Source organism: Oryzias latipes, chromosome 22, assembly GCF_002234675.1.
Source record: "Oryzias latipes chromosome 22, ASM223467v1".
Lineage (NCBI taxonomy): Eukaryota > Metazoa > Chordata > Actinopteri > Beloniformes > Adrianichthyidae > Oryzias > Oryzias latipes.
Genome location: NC_019880.2, coordinates 11249649 through 11258932, shown reverse-complemented (window position 1 = coordinate 11258932; position 9284 = coordinate 11249649).

The window sequence follows — 9284 nt, the reverse complement described above, 5'->3', positions numbered from 1 at the left end:
CTCTGTCTCACTGCTACCGTCTCTAACCCATAGAGCAGAGCTGGTCTCACAACTGTCTTGTACACCTTTCCCTTGAGTCTTGCTGACACTCTTCTGTCACACAACACTCCTGACACTTTCCTCCAACCGCTCCAACCTGCCTGCACTCGCCTCTTCACCTCTTTTCCACAATCCCCATCACACTGAACTGTTGACCCCAAGTACTTAAACTCCTGCACCTTCTTCACCTCAGCCCCCTGTAACCTAACGCTTCTACCTTGATCCCTCTCGTTCAGACACATGTATTCTGTCTTACTACGACTGACCTTCATGCCTCTTCTTTCCAGAGCAAACCTCCACCTCTCTAGCTGTTCCTCCACCTGCTCTCTACTCTCACTGCAAATTACGATGTCATCCGCAAACATCATTGTCCAGGGAGATTCCTGTCTTACCTCGTCTGTCAGCCTGTCCATCAGCATAGCAAACAAAAAAGGACTCAAAGCTGATCCTTGGTGTAGTCCCACCTCCACCTTGAACTCCTCTGTCTGACCTACAGCACATCTCACCACCGTCATACTTCTCTCATACATGTCCTGAACTACTCTGACATACTTCTCTGCCACTCCAGACGACCTCATACAGTACCACAGCTCCTCCCTCGGCACCCTGTCATACGCCTTCTCTAAATCTACGAACACACAATGCAGCTCCTTCTGACCTTCTCTGTACTTTTCCATCAACATTCTCAAAGCAAAAATGGCATCAGTGGTGCTCTTACGGGGCATGAAACCATACTGCTGCTCACAAATCTCCACCTCTTTCCTAAGCCTGGCTTCCACTACTCTTTCCCACAGCTTCATTGTGTGGCTCATCAACTTTATTCCTCTATAGTTGCTGCAGTTCTGCGTGTCACCCTTGTTCTTAAAGATCGGAACCAGAACGCTTCTCCTCCATTCCTCAGGCATCTTCTCACTCTCTAGAATCCTATTGAAAAAACTCGTTAGAAATTCCACTGCTGTCTCTCCTAGGCACTTCCATACCTCCACAGGTACGTCATCAGGACCAACGGCCTTTCCGCTCTTCATCCTTTTCAGAGCCTTCCTAACCTCCTCCTTTCCAATCTCTGCTACTTCCTGCTCCACAACAACCACATCTTCCTCCCTTCTTTCCCTGTCATTTTCCACGTTCATCAGCTCCTCAAAATACTCCTTCCATCTTTTCTGTACACTCTCCTGGGTTGTTAGCACCTTTCCGTCTCTGTCCTTAATCACCCTTATCTGTTGCACGTCCTTCCCATCTCTGTCTCTCTGTCTGGCTAGCCTGTACAAGTCCTTTTCTCCTTCCTTTGTGTCTAACCTGTCATATAGCTCATCGTAAGCTTTCTGTTTGGCCTTTGCCACCTCTCTCTTCACTCTACGCTGCGCTTCCTTGTACTCCTGTCTACCTTCCTCAGTCCTTTCTACATCCCACATACATTTGTTTTATTTACAACTTTTAATGTTCTACATAACCAAAAAGTAAAAATACAATAAATGAATAAGAGATAGCTTTACATAAAAGGTATTATTTTGGTTTATTCTAACACATTAAAATTGCATTGGACCTTACATTTACCAAATTTTATTTAAATTTGCTATTTCTTCTTTACATTTCTTATTGATTGACACATGATCAGGTACTTTTTTTTTTCTCACTGTCGAAAAAATATGTTTAAAAATAAAACACACACATAGGAGGATTACAATGAAAGGAACAGAGAGGTGGACCGATCCTCTACGGCCAACCCAAACATTGTGGTTTTTAGTTATAGTTCCATTTACTTGAAATGATGCGGTAGACCAACACTGAGAATCAGCAAGCACTAATTGAAAACAGCTCACAGGAATTCCAGCAAACTCTCTGACTGTGGGAGAGTCTCTGTTTCTCTCTATTGAATTCTATGAAGGTTTCTCTGGTCATTCCTCTTCAATCCCTGGAGGCATCAGGGTTACGTCCAAGATAGCTGAAGGATGACTCATGCGGGCCTTCTTTTCTGGTTGTAAAAGTTCACACTGTGTCGCATTGCCTACTAAGGACAAGGACATCACATTTTTCAATAAGCAAGGGTGAAATTTAAAAAGCCTTTTCTCTAAATAGCTGCAGCTTTTGCTTTGCGGATGCAAAAATGTTTCCAAAGTAGCGCCGGTCTGGTTACCTGTCTGGTTCAGTTTAATTAAAAAGATAGAGCAGTTCTTATCTCGTTCTGCTTAACTTCTTCCCTTTGTTTGTCTATCTGCCTCCCCTTTTCTTCCTTCTGTCCATCTTCAGCAGGATTAAGAGTCATGCTCGTCATCCCACGGGGGATGGCGGTTTGATTGACAGCAGGGCTCGGCATCTTGACATAGGTCTTTCCCTCCTGTCATCACTGCTGATCATCTCATGCAAGGCCTCAGAGTGACAGGTGCCTGCAGAGCCGTTTATTCCTTTTGCGTCCAAAAAAAGCTCTAGTCGATTGCCCGTTTTCACTGGACTGTAGTCACATCAGCATCTCCGTCTTTTTCACTTTCTTAGTTTCACTGTTCAACTTTTGCACTCTTCTTTCTACATGAGAGCTTTTAACCTCCAATTTCTAATTTTCCCGGTTGTTTTGACACACATTTGAATGAATGTGCAGAAAATAAGTATAAACGTTTACCTCCATACTTTTCATTGTAACCCTGGTCACGATGTTTCCCGTAGGTCTACACCAGGTTTACTCTCACTGTAGCTGCTATTTTAGTCCATTCTTCCATGCAGATTTTTCAAGAGCTGTAATCTTACAGGGCTGTTGCTGGGCCCTCCACAGATCTTTCGATTAAGGTCCAGAGACTGGCGAGGCCCATCCAGAAACTTTAAATGGTTTTTGCATCACCTTGGCTTGATTTGGTATCATTGCTATACTGGAAGATCCAGCAATGATTCTCAATGTTCACACTGATAGAAAGAGGTTTTTGCCCCAAATCCCACCATACATAGCCTCATTCATCCTTTTCTTTATATAGATCCTGTTTACTTTTGCCGAAAAACAGCCCCAAAGCATGATGGTTCCACCCCCATGCTTTACAGTAGGTATGATGTTCTTGAGATGCAACTCAGAATTCCTCCCATTCCAAACAGGGCTAGTGGTATTTATACCAAAGAGTTCCATTTTGGTCTCATCTGGCCACAAGATATTCTCCCATTCCTTCTCTGGATCATCCACATGGTTTCCAATAAACTTTAGACGGGCCTGGACATGAGCTGGCTTAAGCAGGAGGACTTTTGGAGCTCTACAGGACTTGACTCCACGTGAGGTTGTGTGTTGCTATAGCCTCGTTTCCAGTGAGAGGTACAGTCTGGTCTGGTTTAGCATGGTCCAGGCAATTCAGGCGTGCGTTTACACTCAAAGTTGGACCGTCATGCGGGGTGTAGACCAGTTGCGTAGCTTTGCCTCATAGTGCGACGACAGCAAAAGCAAAAATATTAACAGTGAAGATCAACCAGCAGCTCTTTTTTTGTAATGTTGTTTGGGAGATGATTGCGGGCGGCGAAGTGGAATACGTTGGCACTGGTTTGGCGCTTTGTCGTAATGACCTTCAGCCAATCAATGTGTTTCATTGTGTGATGAAAGTAGCTCCACCCTAATCCTACAACTAACCGGGGACCCAAAAATCGTACGGTTCAGTGGTACATTTTATATTCGAGGCTCAAAATACTGGACCGTACCACTCAGTGGATATTACGCTTAATAATAACCTTTGTTACTTTGGTCCCAGCTCTCTTCAGGTCATTGACCCGTTCCCTCCTGTAGTTCTGTGCTGTTCCCTCACCATTCTTAGGATCATTAGTACCCACCAGGTGAGAGCTTTTATGGTGCTCCAGGTGGAGGAAGATCATCAGTGAGCTTGTGTTTCAAATACTTGCTTCAACAGTTGATCTCTCCTCATCAAGCTGCTTGCTTGTTGTTGATTGATTTGATGATTGACGTCTTGTTGACGTCTGCAGTCCTGTCCCTAAAGTCCTTTGACAGCTCTTTGGTCTTAGTGGAGAGATTGCAGTCTGACTGTCTAAGGGTGTGGACATGTGTCTTAGGGGATAACCAGGTCACGCAGGTGTCATAAATCCACCAGTAAAGGATTGAAGAGTGTCTTAAAGAAGAAGTAGCAGGTCTGTGGGGGACCGGATTCTCACTTGTTTGTAGGAGAGACATAGTTTTTGCACTAATGTACAAACAAATTATTTAAAAATTCCTGGATTCTTTGTGTACATTCTGCCTCTCACAGTTGAAACTCATCTTTTTATGGGGGACAATTTGCAAATTGTAATTTGCATCTTCAAAAGAATGAAAAAAAGTTTTCAATCATTCTTAATTATTTGTGTTCAATCATAGATGAACAGAAAGTGTGAATCCCAGGTGTTTACTTTAAAATTAATGGCTTGAAACCAGAAAAAAGGAACATATGCAAAAAAGATTTAACTATGCAGGCAAATGGGTTTTCTGTTGGCAAAAATTTAGTATAATCTTTATTTATATGGTTTCATTAATGTGTAATCACATTAACACAAGAATCAGCTCAGAGCCATCTGGAGAATTTGTAACTCTGACTTCTCACATCGATCCGTGTTTGATTGTTATTCCATCCTTTTTTTTTTCTTACAGAGGTAATGTTCAGTTTTGAGTCTCCGATCCACCGTGTGCTGGAGGAGGAGCCTGGAGGAGGAGCTTGGAGGAGGAGCTTGGAGGAGGAGCTTGGAGGAGGAGTCTGGTGTACCCTGCAGAAAGCTGAAATCTGACAGGCAGCATTTAAACCTTCTCGCTGAGGTGAAGATTCTTCTTCTATCACTGCTGAGCAGACGTGACTTCTTATGAAACCTTTCAAAACAAAGCCTTGGTTCAAGCGATGGAGAAACCAGGTGATGGTGTGTGAAATACAATTTCAAAAAAGAAGTTAAAAATGTTTAAGAAAATATATTTATTTTACAACTTATTGGATTTATTTGACTGGACATACCTAAACCACTTAAAGACTCAGACCATCTTTTGATCTATTGTAAAAGCGTTCTCCATGGTCTTTTCATGAGGATTATGCCATTTTTAGCCAAAAACATAAAGATACTGTATGTCGTTTTCGAGGACATAGTTTCTGCAGAGCGGCAGAAGTTCATCAGAAATTTCTGAGTTGTGGGAGGAACCACTGGTGCGGTGCAAACAAACCCCCACTTCCTGTAAACCATCTGTTTCCTGGCTCTCCAGCTAGTTTACAGCCCTTCACACCTCCACCATATATTCAAATTAAACTTTATATATTTATATAATTTTATTATATATTTATATTATATATTATAAATTTTACATAACCCTTTTCCTGCTAAAATGCTTTATGTAATAAAATAAACAATAGTAAGAAAACAATGGTAGTTGAAATAACAATAATATTTTTTAATAATTAAAAAAAAAGAAAAATACGTAATAACCCAACACACATTCACATCCCACAAATACAGTAAAAATAAATCAAATTCATAATTAATAAAATCAACTTCAAGTTACATTCACACCGGCCTTGCCAACATGTTTTCCATTTTAAGCAACTTTCAATGAAAAGTCTATTTAAACGTGCATACATACGCATTTCGGGTGTCTGCATTCAAAACTCTCACATTCATCCGTCGCTGCACAAGTTTAAAAATTCTGTTTTTGGGATGTATGCAGAAAATGCACGGCCACTGATCGCGCTTTGAAAGCTAAACCAGTCAAACTGCGACGTATGAGTGGCGTCCATTTTGACTCATGAAAGTACCAACCAATTAAATATTGATCACAGAGCAGAAATTGATAATTGCGGTTTGTTCTCAGCCCTAATTATACAACACCAAGTCTTTAATAAATCGAATTAAAGCTTTGAAAAAAATAAAACCTAGAGCAAAATTGAAGAAAATTGCACTGTTCGGACATTTTACACTAAACCTTTTCGAACTATACGTACATTAGTATCGGGTAGTGACAGTCCAGTGTGAACACTGTGTGCTAAAACGAGTTCAAGAACAAGCGTTCACAACACATGTCCGCTGGGAACATGGCGGTGCAACAAAAAGGGCCAGTAATATCGAATCTATCCAGCCGTACAGTTTTGAACCAGAAACCATCTCAGATGAAGAAAACTAGTCGTGTACAAGCCCGCCCTCATTTCTTTCACGTAAGAAATACAATCCTTTTCAAACAGCTTTTTTTTCATCTGCTCTTGAGTCACGATTTTGATAAAAAAATAACCAGAAATGCAACTTATTTTCTTTATATTTGTCTTTTGTCATGAGGAAAATTCTACAAGAACATGCTAAAAACACCCAAAACACAATTTTCTACAGAATGGGTCGACTGTAACAACTCAAGAAAGCTACTATGAGAAGTATTTCTACTTACGGTGTCCTACCAGTTATTTAAAGTATTTCTATCTATTATTTTTGCACCAGTACAATGAAACAAACACACGTTTAAGGTTGTGTTACCTTTGTTCTTGCAATGTGAACGTGTGTACGTGTGACGGCGCAGAAGGACAGGAGGGCATGAGACGAGTACAGACTGTTTCCACCTGCCAGGTGCCTGGTCTCTAATCCCCTCCCCTCTCTGTCTGATTAAACACACACACACACGTGGCCATGTACACACATTGGTGCAACAAGGTCATCTCTCTTGCAACCACACAATAGCACTCTGTACCCATCTGGTTCATGTTCTTCATAGTTTATTTATAAGAAGGTAGTTAAAAAAGACACAATCAGCAGAATCCATCAAAAGTCATTTTCAGAGAGCCCACTTTCACGCCGTACAAACACACTGCATTCCCACAATATTTCATGTTGGGAGTGCACCACTTTGATATCAAGAGGATAAGAGGGCTTTGTAGAGACAGTGACGCCCGTCCTCCTCCTCCTCCTCCTCCTCCTCGATCTCCTCCCAGTCCTCTGCTTTGCCCTCCCCTGGGGAGGTTTGGCCTCTTCAAGCACCTCAGATAGCTTTTATGTCTGCGGAGGTTCGGCTCTGCAGAGGTGAGGACGAGGTCAAACGGCTGCAAAACGCTCCGCCTGAAACATCGAATTGTAAATAAATGAAGAGTAATGCAGCGGCCATGTTTGCACGCACCTCAGTGGAAGCACAAGTGGTTTGCACTTGATTTAAAAATTGTAAAACATGTATATGTAGATAGAGATGATGTATTGTGGACGTTGAGCATCACAGAAAGCGTGCACATCACTGTAATCTGGTGCATGCGATGATAGTGAAGGAATGTCCTGTGGTGCCACGCTGTCTGCAGCACCTCGTCTCCTCACCTGCAGAGGCTGTGATCAGATACCATTAACCCAGAGGCCATCCCCACCTTATGCAGGTGGAGCGCGCTTGCTCTCATGACTTTTCCCGCGCCGCTGTTGGACGGGAGACGGTTGCAGAGCTCGAGACCCTGCAGACGCCGCTGAAAGTTTGTGTCACACTAAAGAGTGATCTATCAACAAGTGTGCGCCTGAGGGAGACTTGGAAAATACAACAAACATCATAGCGGGAGGAAAATAATAAAGTACTTGGTGATATTCTCTGTTTGAAATTCCACAGACAGTTGAGCCTGTAGTGCAAAAACTATGGGGGTGAACCCTCTTTAACAAATGTTTTTTGTGATTGTAGCAGCACCAGAAGTCCAAAGTTTCTGTAAAACGTCATCATTTATTTCTTTTACTAAAGATTTTCAATAAAATTAATGTGTATTTTTCAAAACTGAATTTTTTTAATCAAATTTTTTAAAGCACAATTTGAGCAAAACCTCCAAGAGAAATTCACAGGAAACAAGTATTTTTTTCAAAATAAACCTGTTTTTTCTCTTAAATTTTTTATTTTTTATAGAAACTGAATCTAAACATTTCATTCTGCATTTATTTTATCCCTAAAAATCTATGAAATAATGAAGATTTAGAGTAAATAAATTAAAATAAATGGTTTGAGAAAGCTTGTTGGGAGGATATTAGCGTAAAATTGAATGCTTTTGAAAAATATTTTTAAAAGTTGATCCCCAAATTGTTCTGAATAACAATTTTTTGGCTTTCCAGAGGTAAATATTTAAGCAAGATGGAGTAGATACCTTCAAGTTACCTCCAAGTTTTTCCTGGGCTGAAAGTTACACTTTTAGTCCAAGCAGGTGTCTCTCATTTCTCTTTTCATTCTTTTTATTCACTTGTTTCCTGAGTAATTTCTTTGTTCCATTTGGTGCAGCTCTCAAAAGTGAGGCTAAAGCAGGTTAAGATTATGGTGCACGATGACTTCAGTTGTTTAGTAAACAATATTTTGTAATAACCTCTCAGAAAACAGTTATCGTAGTATGATCCATTCATGTTTTCCAGATGTTTCTTCTACTTGTGACTCCTCCACATCAGTGTTTTTTCAATGACAAAAATCACACCCAAAACTGTAAAAAACAAAAAAGAAACTCTGCTTTGTGTGTTACTTATTTACAAGTCCCTCCAGGATCTCACATGTATTTAAAAAACAAAACAAAACAACAATTATTTGTTTCAAAAGTTGCTATAAATTTTGCGATAGTTTTCAAAATTGACTTTCAACTAAAGGCTATTGAGCGACGTACAAAAATGTAAAGTTTATTAAAATGCAAATTTATATAACTTCACAAAAAAAACATTCTTTTTTGCAGTGATTTATTTATTTATTTTAACTGTACATTTAGAACAATAATATAATCAGAGCAGGACCAACGTTATGTACATCTGTATACGTTAAATTTGTTAAAACACGCTCAGGTTTTATTCATTTTTCAGCAATGTATCTAACAAAAAAGTTTTGTTCTTTTTGGGGAAAAAAAAACAATTTCCATTTAGTTTTGGCTTAATGGTTCCAATTTAGTGGTCGGTGGAGCAAATTTAAAGGACCTATATCACTCAAAATCAACTTTTTGAGCTATAATGTTCATCCTTCATTAAAAGAACTCCAAAGCAGTGGTTTGATCCATTCATGCATTTCTGAGTACTGTGTTCCCCCGCGTATTCACATACCACCATTCAGAAGTTTTTTAAGCCATGTGACTCTTCCGGTTCATCACAAAAACTCAGCTCAAGACGCTTGTAGTAGACTTTTGGATCTAAAAAAGGGGCTGCGGGGGAGGAGGGAACCGGAGATGAAGAGCGCGCTGTCCCCTCGGCTTCCATGCCAGCTCCTAAGGAAAACTCTTTGTCACAACTATTTCAACAGCTGGTTCCACAGGTTCCTGAACCGCTATAACCGAAGTTTGTGCCCCTTCGTGGAGAAATGG